Source organism: Coturnix japonica, chromosome 1, assembly GCF_001577835.2.
Source record: "Coturnix japonica isolate 7356 chromosome 1, Coturnix japonica 2.1, whole genome shotgun sequence".
Lineage (NCBI taxonomy): Eukaryota > Metazoa > Chordata > Aves > Galliformes > Phasianidae > Coturnix > Coturnix japonica.
In genome coordinates this window covers 26,600,999-26,618,022 of record NC_029516.1, presented here as the reverse complement: position 1 = coordinate 26,618,022, position 17,024 = coordinate 26,600,999, and the positions used below count along the sequence as shown (strand labels likewise).

At 39.8% G+C, this 17,024-nt stretch overlaps 1 long non-coding RNA gene across 1 annotated transcript; it reads right to left on the bottom strand.

The window, feature by feature from the left end:
- Nucleotides 1-245: 245 nt before the first annotated feature.
- Nucleotides 246-15,871, bottom strand: LOC107309631. The gene is made up of 6 exons (XR_001553264.2): nt 15,256-15,871; nt 10,592-10,693; nt 9,088-9,171; nt 4,344-4,465; nt 1,997-2,160; nt 246-1,595 (listed from the first exon to the last, which is right to left on the bottom strand). It is a non-coding gene; the product is annotated as an uncharacterized LOC107309631 (long non-coding RNA).
- Nucleotides 15,872-17,024: the final 1,153 nt, after the last annotated feature.

The window sequence follows — 17,024 nt, the reverse complement described above, 5'->3', positions numbered from 1 at the left end:
AGTTCATTCATTAGTCTGGGCACGCAAGGCATCCTGTGATGCGGGCATAGTCCTCACCACCAGCTTCAGCACCTCATCTGCAGTCACTGGGTGTTGTTTCATAATTTCCCATCCTCTTAACTTCCAGAAGTTAGGGGTTTTTTGTAAAAATCTATGTGCAGCCTAGCAGCTGAATCTTGTGACATGAGGCAAAGGCAGGAGGGAGGAGAAACTGAGGTTGCATAGAAGAATCTTTTATTCTGTATTTTTTGCAATAGTTTTATTATCATTTCTGTAGTATTTTAACAATGTTTTAATTGAGGGGATTGCTGAGAAAGGGAGAAATGACAGCTAAGAGGATCCAAATATTTGGAAGGCCAGTTAGAAAAAACTCTTTTCCAAGTAGTGTTTATTTAACATTGTTGGGAGTGGGCTGAGGGGCAGCAGGGGACTGCATTTTTTCCTTGTGGGTTGAAGCCAATAAACAATTCTCATGCAGAAACCAGCGCTTTACCAGCTGTGCTGTACAGTCATTTGTGTTCTTTATACCGCTCATGAAAGTCCCATTAGAAAGTACTTCTCAGAAGGATTAAAGCCCATGGCCATGGATTACTGCTGTTTCATACCCAAAGAGAAGAGGTTATTGATTCCAAAAAACAGAGCTTTTGATTTTATTGAATGTGAATATGTGTTTATTAATATTTATATGCTCTTCTGGAGGTGTGTGGTGCTGTGCAGACTACTGAGATGATGAAGCCTCTGCCTTAAGATGCTTACAAGACAGATAACACAATGAATTATGACACAGGCTAAGAAGGGTCAGAGAGGAGGTGAAAGAGGAAAGGAAATGACAGAAAGCAAAAGAAAGCAAATTTGTTTCATGAAAGAAACATTATTTACAAAGTACAGAGATCAGGTAATTTGATTCCCTTTGGCTGTTATTTTGGATTTGTTTTTCACTTTGTTTTATTATGTTTAATAATTGGGCATGGGTGAGATAGTGCATAACACTAGAGCTGAGATTAACGATGAAAGGCTGAGAGAAAGCTATGGCTCTCGAGGAGGGATTTGAGGAAGGAAAGCATTTGTTTTTTCACTCATTAGAAGGAGGGAAGCTCAGGCACAGAAGAGTTTCACACTTGTGATAAACTTTAAATTAACCACATGTGTAAGTCTTTGTGGGAATAGGGGACTAATTGGGTAGATTAGAATACAATTAACTGTGAAGACGGGCTAGCACTAGCTGACAATGTTTAAAGAGTGAAAAAGATGATAAAATCCCATGTAGCTAAAAAAAACCAAAAAAAACAACCACAGAACTATAAAGATATTCTAGGTGAGAAGGGAAATGACCTTTAACTGTTATCAAGAGGATACTAAATACAGAAACATGGGTGAGTTTGGTGCTCTTTAAGTATACCTTACTAATTTTTTACTTCCAGATCCATTTCGATTAATTCCTCTGAAATAATCTCATTGCTGACCCCAGAGGCCTTTATCCTGGGACATCACAAACAGAAAGACTCATACTGCCCCGTGACTGGAAAGCTGGGTCGGCTAACAAATGCATTCTCCAAGTGGCAGCATATCTCCTGAGAAGTCCTTGTTGCTTTTATCTAGTTTGGGAAATAACCATAGTTATCCAAGCATTAGAGCTTTATGTGAATATTTGCTGAGTATTCAGCCATCTATGAAACATAACTTAAAAATTCATGCTAGAACTTTCTAAAAGATACTAGATAGTTTCACGTATTCACACATGAAATTGCGTAATACTTTGGAAAGCAACTGCTTTCCAATCTACATGACTTTCATCTTACAGAGACATAAAAAACTCCTCATATATTTGGAATCATCTCAAATAGAGTTCTTCAAAGAGCACTTGTCTTAAGATTATCCATCAGAGAATCTAATTTGTAAGTAGTTTTTCATGCCTGGTGAAAGCTGATCTGGCTGTTATTAAACGTTATGCCCTTTGCAAAGCAGATAATGATGAAAAGTCTCTAAACGTTTATACCTTTTGAGGGAAAGACACGGAAGAGTCAGACGCTGTATTTCAATCCGTTTGACCCTCATTTGCTAACTTCACTTGACATTATAGTGTGTAAAGCATGGTGCATCAGAAGAAGATCTCTGACTGAAGGAGAAATGTTAAATGCTGAAATGTTTCCAAAGGTGGAACTGCTTGGGGGAAAAAAAAAAAAAAATCTTGTTAATTGAATAGTATTAAAATTTGGTGTTATGGTAAAGTATAGTGTATGTTTAAACTACTTTAAGCAATGTATGTTAATGACAGTCTTATATTTATTGTCTTGGAAGTAAAAGCAAAGTAATATGTTTAAATGGCCAGACTAGTAAAACTCTTGCTTTTCTTACAGAAGATCTGCGTTGTCACTGAAAAACTGAACCATCCCATTAAGAACTTCTGAAAAAACAAGTCTGAGAATTTGTTGCATACGTTTCACAATGAGGTGTTTTCATAGTTTGTTCAGAATATTCACAGATAGTAAGAAACTTAACTTTGTTAAATACCCTGTTTAAGGTTGTTTTCTTTGGTAAAAGGACCTGAGTGGAGCTGTGAAGGTTTTTTACTAATCGTACTCTATACATGCCATATCAAGTGTTATCAGATGAAGGGACAATTTCAAGAACCCAATTGTCCTGTCAAATAACTAGGAGGTATCAATGAAATAAGGGTGTCTCCTACTTCAGTACAGACTTAGGAATATAGGTGAGGGCTCCAGTGCCTCTTCCCAAAGTCTAGTTAATAAAGTCTCCAGTAATGGGTGTTCTTATTTTTAACATATTATCTGGAATTCATGATGATTAAAACTGACTTTAAAAGAGTCACCTCGAGTTTTTATTCACAAGATACAAAGAAACCCAGAAGCATGATGATGCTTGTATAACATAATCTTAACACATTCAATAGTGCTATGTCAATAAATATAAGCCGCTATTGCCATGAAAGCTTTTTTCTTTGTACTTGTGTTGGTGTGCATTATATTCTCTTACTCACATTTGTGCTTGCCAATCTTAGTCTTATGTACTTTCCAATTTAAAGTAAAATCTCCCTTTACTAGAATTTGAGTTAACTGCTTTACATTAATCTCTTTCATATTGTATTGCTTTAAATAATCGAATGCGAAAGATAAATCTGATATTACTTTGAATTATACTAATGGCAATGAAAAGCTTGAATGCAACCAGCGTGTATGCTCTGGAATACAAATTCCTATGGGCAGAATATTTCACAATTGGATTTGGCTATAGCAGATGAAATCTTGATATATACAGCCTGGGTGTGCTTTCATCTTAAGCACAGCTCTTTCATTGCTGTGAACAAAGACTTCCACAGCTAAAATAAGAGTAAAATTTCTGTCCCCTGATTTTCCAGAGGTTTAAAAAATTATACCCAAACACCTTTTTAAAAGATGCCTTTTCACAATAAACGTGAAAGAAAACCCCATCCTCTGATAGTTGTAAATAGGACTTTTTTTTGCTGACATTAACATCAGTTCGTAATGCGAATTTCAGCATTTGGCTAATTTAAAATTTACTTTTAAACTGCTGAGAGGTTTATATTTGGAAACAGCTGCTGATCGTGGCCCTGTAGCTACCTTTAGCAATGTTTTATTATCTTGACTAAGCTCATAATGGTGATTCTCTGCTCTACCACTGACATCTTAATGGCTGCCTCACCAATACTGATGTTGTAGGAAGTATATGGGACTGACTTTTACATCCATAATGATATGGTAATGGGAGCCATTACAGTGTCAGTGGTGGTTTATTGGAATTATGGTTTAAGATTATGAGGGCATTACAATGCCATTGCGAACAAATACCGCTGTTTTTAAAATAAGAGGATGAAACAGAGAAAGGTGACAAAATAGTTGTAATATTAAACTCACAGTAGCAAGATATTGTTTGCTTAAGGCAACCACTTCCCTGAAATTCATCTGTTATCTGCATAATTCAGCAATACATACTGTGCAGTCAACTGTTGGAGATTCCACAGCATCGGGCAGAAACAGCGAATGACCCAGGGTAAATACATTTGCCCATTTTGTGCTTTATAAAATTCAGCTTCATTTTATACTGTATTAGTTGGAGGATCAGAGTTTGCAGATAGAAACTGTCTGACCCAAGAGAGAGAATCTGAATTTCCAAAACCAATGGAGTATAAAGCAAAATGATCTCTCTTGTTGTTATTGTTTTCTTTGTTTTTCCTCTTCCAAGAGGAGAATAGTTAGAAGCAGAAATAGGAAACAACAGAATGCAGATGATGTTGCCTGATAAGAGCCTTACAGATCAAAACAGTAGATCTGTGAACATGAACTCAGGCTGGACTATAAACTGACCTGAAATTCACATGCAACACTGAGGTTTCCAGAGGGGGGATTTTGAAAAGCATTTGAGAAAAGGCTGTTCCCATGGAGTTCCTGTTTACATACTGCATCAGACTTCCTTATCTAAATTCCTCCTAGGAAAGAAAAAGATCAATCTTCAGTTGGCTTTGTAGTAAGCACTTTGATTAGTACTTTGCTGAAAAGTCTGAGCAGACATTGCAAAGAAATGCTGAGAAAAACTTTTACATTGATTTCATGTTTTCTGAAGAACATGGTCAATTTTATCTCCTAAGAATTTAGTAGCTTCATCTACATGAGCAAGTGTTGAGGCACAAATGGAATAGATCTAGAAAACAGATTAGTTGGTGCTGCAGACTCAGCATCCACACTATTCACATTTTGTAGTTTTCCAGTAGAGTATTTTGGGTCAGGCTTTTCTGGTCTTGAGGTCTGAACACTGATTAATAGCTGGAGGACACTAGGTGCATTTCTGAACTGCATCCTCTGGTTTTGTTGCATCTGAATTAAGCCCTGTCCATGCTTACGTGTGAGAAGTCTGCACAAAGTTAAACATGCTTAAGTAGAGACAACTAGGAAACTAACTTCAAAAATATGTTCCTAATATGAGCTAAGTACTGATGGATGTCCACCTAGTGACTTCCATGCTCCTGATCCACTCCCACAAAAGTTTTTTTTTGTTGTTGTCATTTTTAACAATTCTGACTCTTCTCTCAACAGTTTCATAATTTGAGTGGTGTGGAGCTTGTATGAGAAACCAGAGCTGATAAATCATAGGAAGTTCCACACAAACACTCAGAACTTCTTTATGGTAAAGGTAGTGGAGCACTGGAATGGGCTGTCTGGAGAGGTTGTTGAGTCTCCTTCCATGGAGATTTTCAAGACCAGTATGAATGCCTACCTGTGTGACATATTATAGGGTACCTGATTTATCAGGGGAGTTGGACTCAATGATATCTTGAGGTTCCTTCCAGCTCCTGCAATTCTGTGATTTTATCTCAACCCTGAATTTGTGGAAAGGATTTGTTCTACGTAGTGCTTCAAGCACAACAGGAGTGAAAGCAGCAGGAGGCAGCAATCATAAACATGTACTATGATGTATAGAGCAAGGGGCAGAGGATTCAGATGAGCATCTGGTGTTGAGCATAATACCCTGTCATCACTGACCTTCCAAAGCTCTGACTAATCCTACTATGGCATCTTAAAAATAGCCGAGATGTTTATTACTGCTGTTATTTTCTGCAGAACTCACCAGAAATTCACTTTTCTAATAATTAGAAGCCTTTTAATTTCTGTATTAAGGTTATTGTGGCCAGTAAATACCCATTTTTTTCCTGAGTCAATCTTGTGCCTATGTAAATAATCCCTATTTCTTTCAGAAGGATTTACAGAGAAATCATACAATCTCTCAGCCTTTCAGTGGTGGATTGCCATGGCCAGGCTTCTTCATAACCTATGTTATGAAGTTGGGCTTTCTGTTCCTTAATCATATTTCCAGCTCTTTCCACACTGGTGAGCTCACCAGGATGAATTTCCCTTCCTAGAGTTTGACCCTGATGGAAATATTGCTATATTCTCAGGTTCCTTCCTTTTTTTTTTTCTTTTTTTCTTTTTTTTCTTCTTCTTTTTTCTTTTTCTTTTTCTTTTTGGTCTTTTTTATAGCTATAATATATCAGTACCACACAGTAACCGTGCCCTTACCTAGGGTATCCAAGTCATACTTTTTCTCTCTTACTTCTAATAGGGGTGCTCCCATCTTTTAACAAAAAATTCTGTAACAGAGTATCTACAGCAGAACCTCTCTTGTTTATCATTAAATTCCCTTTAATATATAAGTCTTCAAGGTTACACAATCCCTGCAGTGTGGCACTGCACTCTGAATATCTTCTACAAAGGATGCCTCAGCAAATCTTAGCAGTGTCCTTGCTTTTTTTGTTTGCCTTGTTCATGAATGAGATTCCCTCCAACCCGGCAGTTCATCTTTCATTAAAAACTGCATCACCCCCACCCCTTTAGCTGGTTTTTTATTTATGCAGTACAGAATTCTAATATTAATGTCCTTTGCAGCTTTAATAAATAATTTCCAATTTGACATTTAACTTTTTCTATTCTGGAGAAAAAGATTGTTGATGTAGTAGAGATGTATTATCTGTACTGTGTTTAGTCTCTCATACAATATCTGAGTTTAAGTAACCTGCTAAGCAGGTGATACTAGCAAGTTTAACTATTTTCAGTATAAGTGTTTTATTTCTAAGTTGAAGTGCTGAATGGAAGCATGAGACCAATGCACAGATCACTAGTTCTACTCAGACATCTGTTAGGAAAACATATAATCTTCCAGTTAATCACAGTCAGCAGTGGACATCGTATCACTGAAATGAGTATCCAGATTTTGTGTATCTAGACAACTTGAAGAATCTGAAAGCCCCCCAAATTGGATGTATTTTGTGGTTAACCTTGTCTGAGGGTGAAGGAGATGGTGAAGAAACTTTTCACATCATTCTGCTTTCCTGTCAATGTCATTTTAGATCTTATTTGCAATATTATACATCCTTTCCTCCTCAGTTTTTGATTTGAAGATGTTTCTAAACAACTTGTTACCTTCATGGTAAAAACAACAACAAAAGGTGGAAATACATAACTTTTTATTAAGATCACCTTGGTTATTTCCAAGGTCCAAAGCTGCTCTATGGCAATAACTGCAGAATCCAGAGAGTTCTGAAAAACAGAATAGGTCAGCAGCTCTTTTCTGATTGCTAAAGCACAGAACTGTTGACTGTTTGATGATAATGACCTTCACAGATAGTTTAACACTGGTAGAAAAGTTTTGTTAGTAACTAAGAAAGTAGTACCTAGTGCAGGCTTTGCCCAAACAAAGAACTGTGTATTAGCGAGTCGTGGCAGAGATGACTGACTCGTTTTAAAGGATGTATATCCATAATGACCCTTAACAGTTATTGGATCCTAGAAGATGTCAATGATCTCTCAAGTATTTTCTTTCACATTGCAAGTAGGATGAATTGTAAATGAAGGACTTGTCCTGCAGGACGAACATGATTGTAAATGCAGGTGTTTGTCCACCCAAAATATGAGATCTTTTCTTCATGGATTGTGAAAGGTCTGAGGATAGTGGCTGCAGGATGGCTTTGGAGATTTTTTTCTCATCTCTTTGCGCTCTTATTTAAAAGGGTATTAAACCCTAGATGGGAGTTTGTGAGATGGCACTGAGCGATTAATTTTCATTACTAAATCCTGGATGTGCTATGACATGATTGAAAATTAATCCTCAAGACTAGAAGCATTGAAAATCACCCTTCCCTTGCCTGTTGTGTTTTCCCCTTTGTGTCCTGCAGTGGTTTTCAGCTCTTCAGAGGTGCAGACTCAGTAGAGGTGCGGATCTCAGTAGACATTTCACATATGCAGCTCCTATTACAGCATATAGAAAGCAGTGTTTCTTTGTCACCTCTTTAAAAGTCCTCAGAAGCTGTCCACGAACACCTAGGGATCTTCAAACCACTTACTGAGCTAACTGTGTTTATTCAAGTGGGTCATTTTATGCTCAGGGATCTTATGTGAATGGATACCAGTTGCATCATGGGCTGAATATTTCTGTGATACAAAGAAAGAGGGTTGTGGTAGGAAAGAGGGAGAGTTTATTTATACTTCTCTAGAGAAATGAAAAAGTTGGACCTCTGAGGCCAGTGGAGCTGAACTGACATGTGGTGTCACAAAGCACAAGCTTTTTTCAGACTACTAATGGCAGATGTGCCACAACATTTACTACAAATCCAAGGAAGAAAAGTTCAGAACAATAACAAATTCTGAAAAGTAGCAATGGAAGTTACTGGGAGAGATTTACAAACAGAGCCCTGTGGAGATGAGCCAAAGGAGAATGTGTGGTGTTGAATCCAGGGATCTGCCTTCTGGACAAGAGGAGGAAAATATTCCAGCAAAGTGCCTGTTGAACCTTTGCAGTGTTGGACTAGCACTCATTGCACTTCTAACAACCCATTTGTAGAAACAGCTGCTCTGAAAAGAGGCATTTATGCAGTAAGCCTCTGGGAGAGCAAAACGCAAGATGTGTGGAAAAGACAGAGAGGTATGCCAGCAAAACTGAAAAGAGAGGCTCAGAGGCAGGAGCAGGAAACCTACTGAGTGGCATAATGTGGTTGGTGTGGAGATGCATATGTATAGCTCCCATCAGACCTGTCCCTTTTCCTCTGTCTCAGTCAGGGGCAGCTAGTTATCTCACCCACTGACCTGTGTCTGCCAGCAGGCTGCTCGGCACAGGCAGCCGGGAGGCTAATTCTCTGCTGCAATGGAAGAGCTGGAAATGCTATGAGGGCCTACGTGACACAATCAAATAAAATGCACGAGCAGAGGTAAGAGCCTGCCTGCAATGCCTGGAAAAAGCTTCACTGGTTTCCTAAGTGCTTGCATCCAGCTGAGAGCAAACAGCCCAAGCTCTGTCAGCTCAGCTGGAAGGTAGTGATAACAGAAACTGCCAAATGAAGGGCAAGGGATACGCAGGGGTGCACCAGTGTCTCTGATGTGGCGTGTGCTTATGGGATGCCAGTGGGATCCCTGCCAGCCTACTTCTGTCTCAGTAAAGCAACTTGGGAGCTTACAACCACCTTTTAAAGCTCCAGGCCCCTTTGTTTGGCCACTAGCAAGCAGCCAGGTTTTTACAAGCATCACTTACATTTTGAAGTGTTGCTACTGCAAATTGCAAACCCACCTCCAAGATGCAGAAGCCTGATTTTTCAAGATGGTTAAATTTTCCAGTAAGAGACAGCCGGTAGGTCTCTTCTTACAGACTGAACTGGAAAGGGAGAAAATCAGTCATTTCAAACATCTTGCTTTTTAGCAGGTCTGCTCAGATTGCCAGCGGCAAAGATGTTCCCAGGGCTCTGCAGGCCTCACCAGCAGGATCTAGCCCAGGAAGCCATCAGCTAATTTCATATACCAGCAGGCCATAGTAAAGCCATTATACACTAACAGTTTTCAGTTGCTACCAGATTGGATTAAATTCCAGTTTGTGACCTACAGGTGAAAGGCCTTAGCGCTCCTCAAGAGGACCTGTGGTTTTGATACTGCGGCAGAGACTGCATATGTTAGCATATTCTCACACGGGTAAGCATACACAAATAAATCAGGATACAAAAACAAAAGTTCAGCATTCTGCTTCCTCCACAGGAGGCAGTATGACCCAAGTTAGCCCACCAGTCTGGCAGAGAAAGCCAGGGATAGGATTCCAGTACCTGCAGAGCTGAAATACAGTCTGCTATTGCTGCAGGAAGAAAAAGCATAACTTCAAATGAAGGATTATCCCAGCAACACAAAATATTTTTGTTTAGAAATATTCTATCAATGGAAACAGAAAGTCCAACAAATTCAGCAAGTTATGAAGTGTAGTTCTCACGTTTTTGCTTTTACTGTTGAGAAAACTGTGGTTTTGGAAAAACAAAACTAAGGGTGTCACTTTCCACCATGCCTGAATGATTATGCTGGAGTGCTTCGGAAAAATCTCAATCAGAAGGCATAATATAGGACAGGAAAGAAACAAAGTTCTTGCAGTGATTCTATCTGCTTGTTCTGAGAGATGGGCTCAGACAGAAATGCAGATAAACCACAGCATTTCTGAAGAGAAACAGGAGCTAGAAACAAAACTGTACTCACACATCTGACTGTGGCACACGAGGATGACCTTGGCAGTTAGGATGGAGCCTTAGGAGGAGCAGGCTCTGCTGGCCAGGGCTGCCAGGTGCTCCTCGACCAGAGGAGGAACACGGGTCAAACTGTGATGGTAAGGTACTCTGCTTGGGTGTAGCAGCTACCTTTCTCCACTGTTTAAAATTAGAGCTGTAGATTTTTAATGGGAGACTTTAAAACCTTCCAGAGGTTAGGATGCTTAATTCCACATAATTTTAATATGAATTGACTTTCCAAATCCCCCAAGATTAGTAGTGTTACTAATCTTCAAAGGAAAATCCCCTCATATTTGACTCCTGAAAGTCTTTAAGTATTGTGAGGTGGAGTTGTCATTAAATTAGTGGTGCTCAGAAAAAAAAGATCAATTAGGCTGAGATACCCAGCACTTTATCTTGCTTGAATTTTGCATGCTTTTCTGCTAATCAGCCATAGTGAAATTCATAGCATGGTTAGGGATTTTTGTTTGGGACTTTGGGTCTGCCTATATCTGTGATCTGTCCTTTCATTTACCTTTAGCACATTTCACGTACCTTTGGTCTTTTAGTCTTTAGTTTGCTGCAGAGTATTGAGAAGTACTTTGTTGTCAGTGGTGAGCAGGGCTGGGCAAACCAGATGTTCCAGGATCAGCAGATCTGTAAGGACCGAAACGTTTTGTAGTCCTGGAATGTTTTTGGCAGTCCAAAGAGTTATTCCATATTGCTTTTGATTGCTGGGGACTTGGTAATGCAGAACTGCATTCCCAGTAATACATAATGCTTTTAAACATCTGCTACATGCTTAACATGGCAACTGCTTCCTGTTTCTCTCATCTTAACTTATTAATTATGAGCTTATCAAATATACCACTTCCACAAGTCAAATGACTGAAAATCCAACTTCTATATTTCAGTAATAATATTAACTGTGAAGCTGGCAGTTGGACTGAATAAATGGCTGGCTAGTGAGATTGTTAAATAGCTGTAGCAAATCTTGTTGGCTATAAACACCTGCGAAAAGATATAAAACTGCTGATAATGACTACTCTGTCAAGAATTATTGAGAAAAGGATTTTTAAGGAATAAGAAAATCACTCAAGTGAAGGGAAAGGTTTTTTTTTTCCCCCTCGTCAGAGCTTTTAGAATCATAGAAACATGTAAGGGAAGCTGTTGATCACAGCCTGAACCTCTGATTAACCATCTGAGGCAAGCCACGAGTCAGCTGCAGGAGCACAGGTGAAGGTAATTCAGCTGTGCTCCCGGAAGGGGTGGAGCTTGACTCCACCTCTCCTAGATCTCATTTGAGGGCTGACCACCACTAAGGCAGCATCTCTTTCTGGCGATTGCTCCTTTGTGGAGTTTTTGTGGTGAGCCTCAACTCTGGTGAGCATCCATCTTGACTGAAAGCCTCAGCACTGAAGAGTCTTTTCTTAGCTATCCTCTGGCTATTCACTCTCTAATTACAACTATACATTTGTGTTATTCCAGCTATACAGAGATGATACTGAAAACTTGTATGAAATGAGAAGTTGATGCCAGGAATCATTTATTATTTGGATTCTGGGTAAAGAAGCTGGTGTGTGATCTGGCTGGGAGAAGGTCTGTGCAGTGTCAGAACAGGAGCAACACAGTCTGTATCTCCTCTTCCTGCTGTATTTTAGAAGTATGACAAGTGCTTGGGACTGGAAGTGTAGAGATTAACTGTTCTGAATTTCTTGGAGGGTTATGCTTCTCTTCATTGTGGCTTGATACAAGGAGAGCCCATGTTACTGGAGAACACTCATACTGGCACTTAGCTAAGCATGGCTGCTGATGTACAGCAGTGGTTTTGCTCCCTGGCAGTTTATGGAAGAACAATTAACACAGGCTCAGAGTATAAGAGCTGTGTCTTGACTACAGCAGACACATAGATATTCCTTTTAGAAGTTTTCCAGAAACTTCTATGCAATTTGCTCTTGCAGAATGGATTGGGCAACTTCTACACAGGAGCAGGTAAGAGGCTGTCATGAACCACCCTGTGCCCTGCTATGCAGATGAATGCTTTGTCTCTCAAGCTGGAAATGGTGCGAGTTTTTGATTGATACCTACAGAAGAGAGAAGAGAAGCAAAGTTACTGTTTGGAAGATACTTGCAGAACTCCGTGGGCAGTTCTGTGGCCCAACACATCAAACAGGGAATGGAAGGGTGTGGCAGCATGTGCTTTCCAAGAAGTCAAGGAGGAATGATTCTTTTGTTTGAGCTCTGCGGTTCTCCTCCTCTGTTAACTTTTTACAGTGGTTCAGATTGTACCATAGGAAAAACCAAATACATTACAAAAAAATGGGGCTGACTAAATCCGTAGTTGGGATTTGTACTCAGGTGAAATCATTAAAGCTTGTTTAAATCTATTGAAGGCCTGAGAAATGAAGTTTTCCAGCTTCTAGTCACCGTAGCAAGTTCTTGCCATTTGAGAAATGAAGTTTGCATTCCTAATTTTATTTCTGCTTTGATAAGACACTCTAACTGATTGGAGAACTATGCCAGTGGAGACGCTTCTGTCAAGTAATTTGTTCCAGGCCTGGCAGCTGTAACAAACAAGTCCAGTGATTGAATGGGGCAGGGGAGCTGTGTTAAATGGTTAAATCTCTCCCAAGGCTGACTGACATTTGGCAAACACAGCCACATTCTCTTATTGATGTGCTTACTAACTTCCTTGAATGTTATTGGAAAAGATACATGCTCATTGAGGAATAAAAAAAAGACATAGCTCATTTAAAGCAGATCTCTCATTCCGGCTGCACGTGTTCTAGCACATTTCTTCTCACAGCTGAGTGCCACAGGCTTGCTCTTCTGTACTCATCATCTGTGACTGAGTTTCTTGAGTAATGTGTTGCTTAAAATTGTATCTTAACGTTTTCCTTTGGTTTTTCTGCACCATGGTTTTAGCATTATAACTTTTATTTCCAGGAAAAATGGTTTCGATACAATTTTCATAAGGGAGGGCAGAGATTTCTGTGTAATATTCTCTTGCAATATGTATGAGCTGGTTCTGGCTGTGTATCACAGAGAGACTGGAAGGGAACTGCAGAGGTGTTTTTTATATTTTCAAAATTTTTAATTGTCACTGTACACTTTTACATTTACTTTGATTTTACAGTTAATGGTTTGCACTGCTGAAGCAGCAGGCTACATTATAAAATGACAATTGTTTAAATGCCACCAGTTTAATTGGGTATTCTTTTTCATATATCAAAAGAATTCAGTGATTCTTTGTGATATATCCTGGTAAGGAGCAGTATTCTTGGAGACTAAAAAAAAAAAACCACAAATAATTGCATGTTGCCAATGCAAGCTTTTATTTTTCAGCTCTATTTCCTCAGTAAGAGAGAGAATTTTGGGACTCAAGGGTTGGAGAGTAGATATTCTGGCATTTATGGCAGAGTAAATTTAATCTTGGAGAAGTAAATAAAACAGAAGAGAGAAGACTTTTCTATAACAACACAGATACTGCTGTCCAGCAGAACACCTCAGAAGGGTAAGATTACCACAGGACTTCGGAGGGAAGATGTCATCTGGAAACATGCTGCTGTTGTGGTACTAGAGCGATAGGCATGCTAGGAAATCCTATCAATAGAGCTCTTGAAATGTAAGAATGTTCTTTCCTTTATAAAAGGAAACCTAGACTATCTACAGAAATGGCTGACCTACCACTCATTTACATGAGGCCCACACTTGCCCATCGTCACATCTCTTGGGTAGGGACCGTTTGTGATTGGCATCCCACTCTCAGATATGATGAAGCAACTATGGCCAAAGATACCTTGGTTTGTGGTTACTGAATCTGTGAGTCCAGTAGGCCCAGTGCAATCTCAGTAGGATGTGAAATGAGCCTCTCTCTGGCAGCTTTGGTGCCTGAGCTCCACTACAGCTGGCAGGCAGGAAGAGAGCAGCTTCCACTCCAGTCCTCCATTCCCTTCTCCTGGGGCAATGGTGGATGTGAGGGCTGCCATCTTTTGCTGCTGATACCACACAGACAGGAGAAAGGTGGGGGGAGAGGTGTGGGAGCAAACCGGTGCCAAACTGGGGGTTACCATGTCCCCAGCAACCTCAGGCAGGGCAGCTCTGCTAACACAGACTTGATCTAAGCTGTACAGAGATCTCAATCCATTGCTGGGAGGTCATGGGAAAGGCCCGAACTCCATTCTCGAACTGCAGATTTTCAAGCTAGAAACAGGCTCAAATGACATTGGTAGAAACAGTAACAACATATGCACAGGTAAGTCATAGTGTGAGACCTTTGTTGAGAGTCTGCACTCCCACAGAGTTAACTCTGACAGGTCCCAAATCCTGTCTGTATATTGACTTATTCATTAATAGTTTGTATGTATGAATAATTCACCATCTACATACTATATCTCTACTTTAAATGCATTACAAAGCATATATTAGACAGAAATTGACCTCTACTGTGGTTAACATCAAGATTTATTGTTCCAGGAAGCACCAGATATATTGACTTGAATCAAAGCCTGGAGGTTCAATTAAAGCTGATACTGTATTAACAAAAGGCCACAAGTCACGTTTCTTCTGTACTCTGCTTTGTGAAGGATTTTTGTTCTCCATTTTTTTTTTTTTTTTTTCCCACCGAGGCTGCAGTGTAGTTGTAATCAGAAGCAGTTTGCCTTGCTCGGCCTGGCCTTCTTGTTTTATTTAGCTGCCTCTGGGATCCTTGCTAAATCATTATTAATGGGATGCCTTGCTCTAGCCTGAAAATAACATTTGTGTTTTCATCTGCTCTAATACATGTATTTCTTTCTAAATCTGTTATTTCAATGTAATGTTGCAGATTCTTTGTCTTCTTCCATTTAACCTAAGAGCAGATCTCAATTGGACAAAAAAAAAAAAAAAAAAAGTTGTACTAAAATAGAATGGGATGTTAACAGTAAGACATGAGTGGGGACAAAGAACTTCAAATTTACCTGCTCTTCTTTCTCACAGTGTTGAAATTAAGGAGGGAAAGATTTCATAGACAGGCTTGTGGGCTATGACCTCCTCTCCTGCTGCTGCATCTGATAACGTTCCCTTTTCACTAGTGATCATTAATGTGACCTTCTTATTCCTTTTATTTAAAAAACTAAAGGCTGTGATATCTTAAGACTATCGCATTTCATGTCTAAGCAACAATCTCACATTTCATTGCTAAGCAACAATCAGATGTGCACAGCCTGAGCACTGCATACCCACTGCTCACTTCCATTCCTGCGACAGAACTTTTGCTTGATGTGGCTGGGGCTGATGATCCAAGGATGTGTGAGTGCTCTGGCTCCTAACTGTGCTCTTGAGCAGCAGTCCTCCATAAGGCCCACCCACACACCGGGTTGGAAGGGCCAGAGGCGTGTCCATAGAACCACAGTAGTCCTGATCCAACAGAGGGAATTGATGTGGAAAGAGTAACTATGACAGCCAAGGAAGAGAGGAAAATAAAGATTATTCCATTTCTTTCAGGCCAAAGCCATTCTGGGTATGCTCATCCAGAGTGTATAAGACCACCTCGTGCTTCTAGCAGCATGCAGCTAAAATAAGGGAAATAAGGCATGTTCTGAGGAAAGTGCTTTGAGCCTTTAATCTGAATCAGGGTGTTTACTAGGGTACTTATAGTTGCTAAGAAAAGCAATTCTTTCTTTGTACACAAAGATAATTCTCTTCAGAAGAGAATTTAGTCCTAACCACAAAATACACAAAACTAGAGGTAAGGAGTTTTTGAGGCAAATAGATGCTGTTCTTGAAGAAACTACCAAGTCGTCCCACGGTGCAAGTCACTCAATGCCTTGAACCTTCCCTGCTTCAGACTTGATAGGAAAATATTTCTTCTGATTTGGATTCTGAATCTTTACATTTATTACAACACAGAGAAGTCATAGAGAAAGTAAATCAAACTGCCTCTCCAGTGAAATTGCCACATCCTTGGACTCTGCTACCTAACCATTGACCAGAGGCTCACCACTAAGGGAATGTGAGTGCAATGTGGGAGACTCAAGACAAGGAAACACTGTAAGAATCAAATATCTCTGCAGCCGCTCTGGTGGCTTCTTACACTGGTTTATCAGTCCAAAGATATGCTGTTGACAATACTGCACAGGTAAAAGGAAACCAGAAGTTGGTACTGGCTAATACAAACGGGTGATTTGCTGTAAGCTGTAGCTAATTATCCCCATGAGGTCACTCACAGTCACACTTAGCTGGAGTGCCTGAACCTATTAATAAATCTTACTCAAAGTTCAGATCCTGGTCTCTCAGCATATGTTTATGACTCTCAGTGGGAAGCAGTGTAAGATTCTTTGTATGGGACTACAGGGAAAAATTCAGCTTTCTGCCCAATATAAAGCAAGCAGGAGAAATTCCAGAACCTGCAGGACAGATTCTTGATAATGAAGGATGTCTGATAGATTGTTTGCTGTAATGGATGGCTCCAAGCAAAATGTTCACAGGCTGCTTTTAAGGATCTGTTTTAATTGCTTCATCTTGCACTCAGCTTGCGGTATATGTGGCATTCCCTGATTGTAAAGAACTAGTAGATAGCTACAAACCACAGGCCATTAGCTGTAGTTTTTCTTCATGATCAGGCTCTGCTGGGCAGATTGGGATTTTCAAAGCCATTCCTCCTCTTCTGGCCATGACGAGTCCATGGGGAGCATGTACTTGTCCTGTCTCAGCTAGGGTTTATGGTATGCTATTGGTCTTGCTAACAACAGCCAACTAACATGTTCTTAAAACTGCCCCTGAGAAGGAAAGGTCCCTTAACATATGTGAAACTGGTGCAAAGCTCTTGCTAATGGAAGAGGATGCACAGCAACTGTCCCCATCCTCTCCTTCTCTTGAAAAATATGAACATTTGAGTATTTGTCTCACTCTTCAAAATATGATTCCTATAACTTAATGTACCAGTATTTTAGATTTGATGACAAACATCTCTGAAAGCACAGATTCTGAGTGGCATGATGCTGGATCT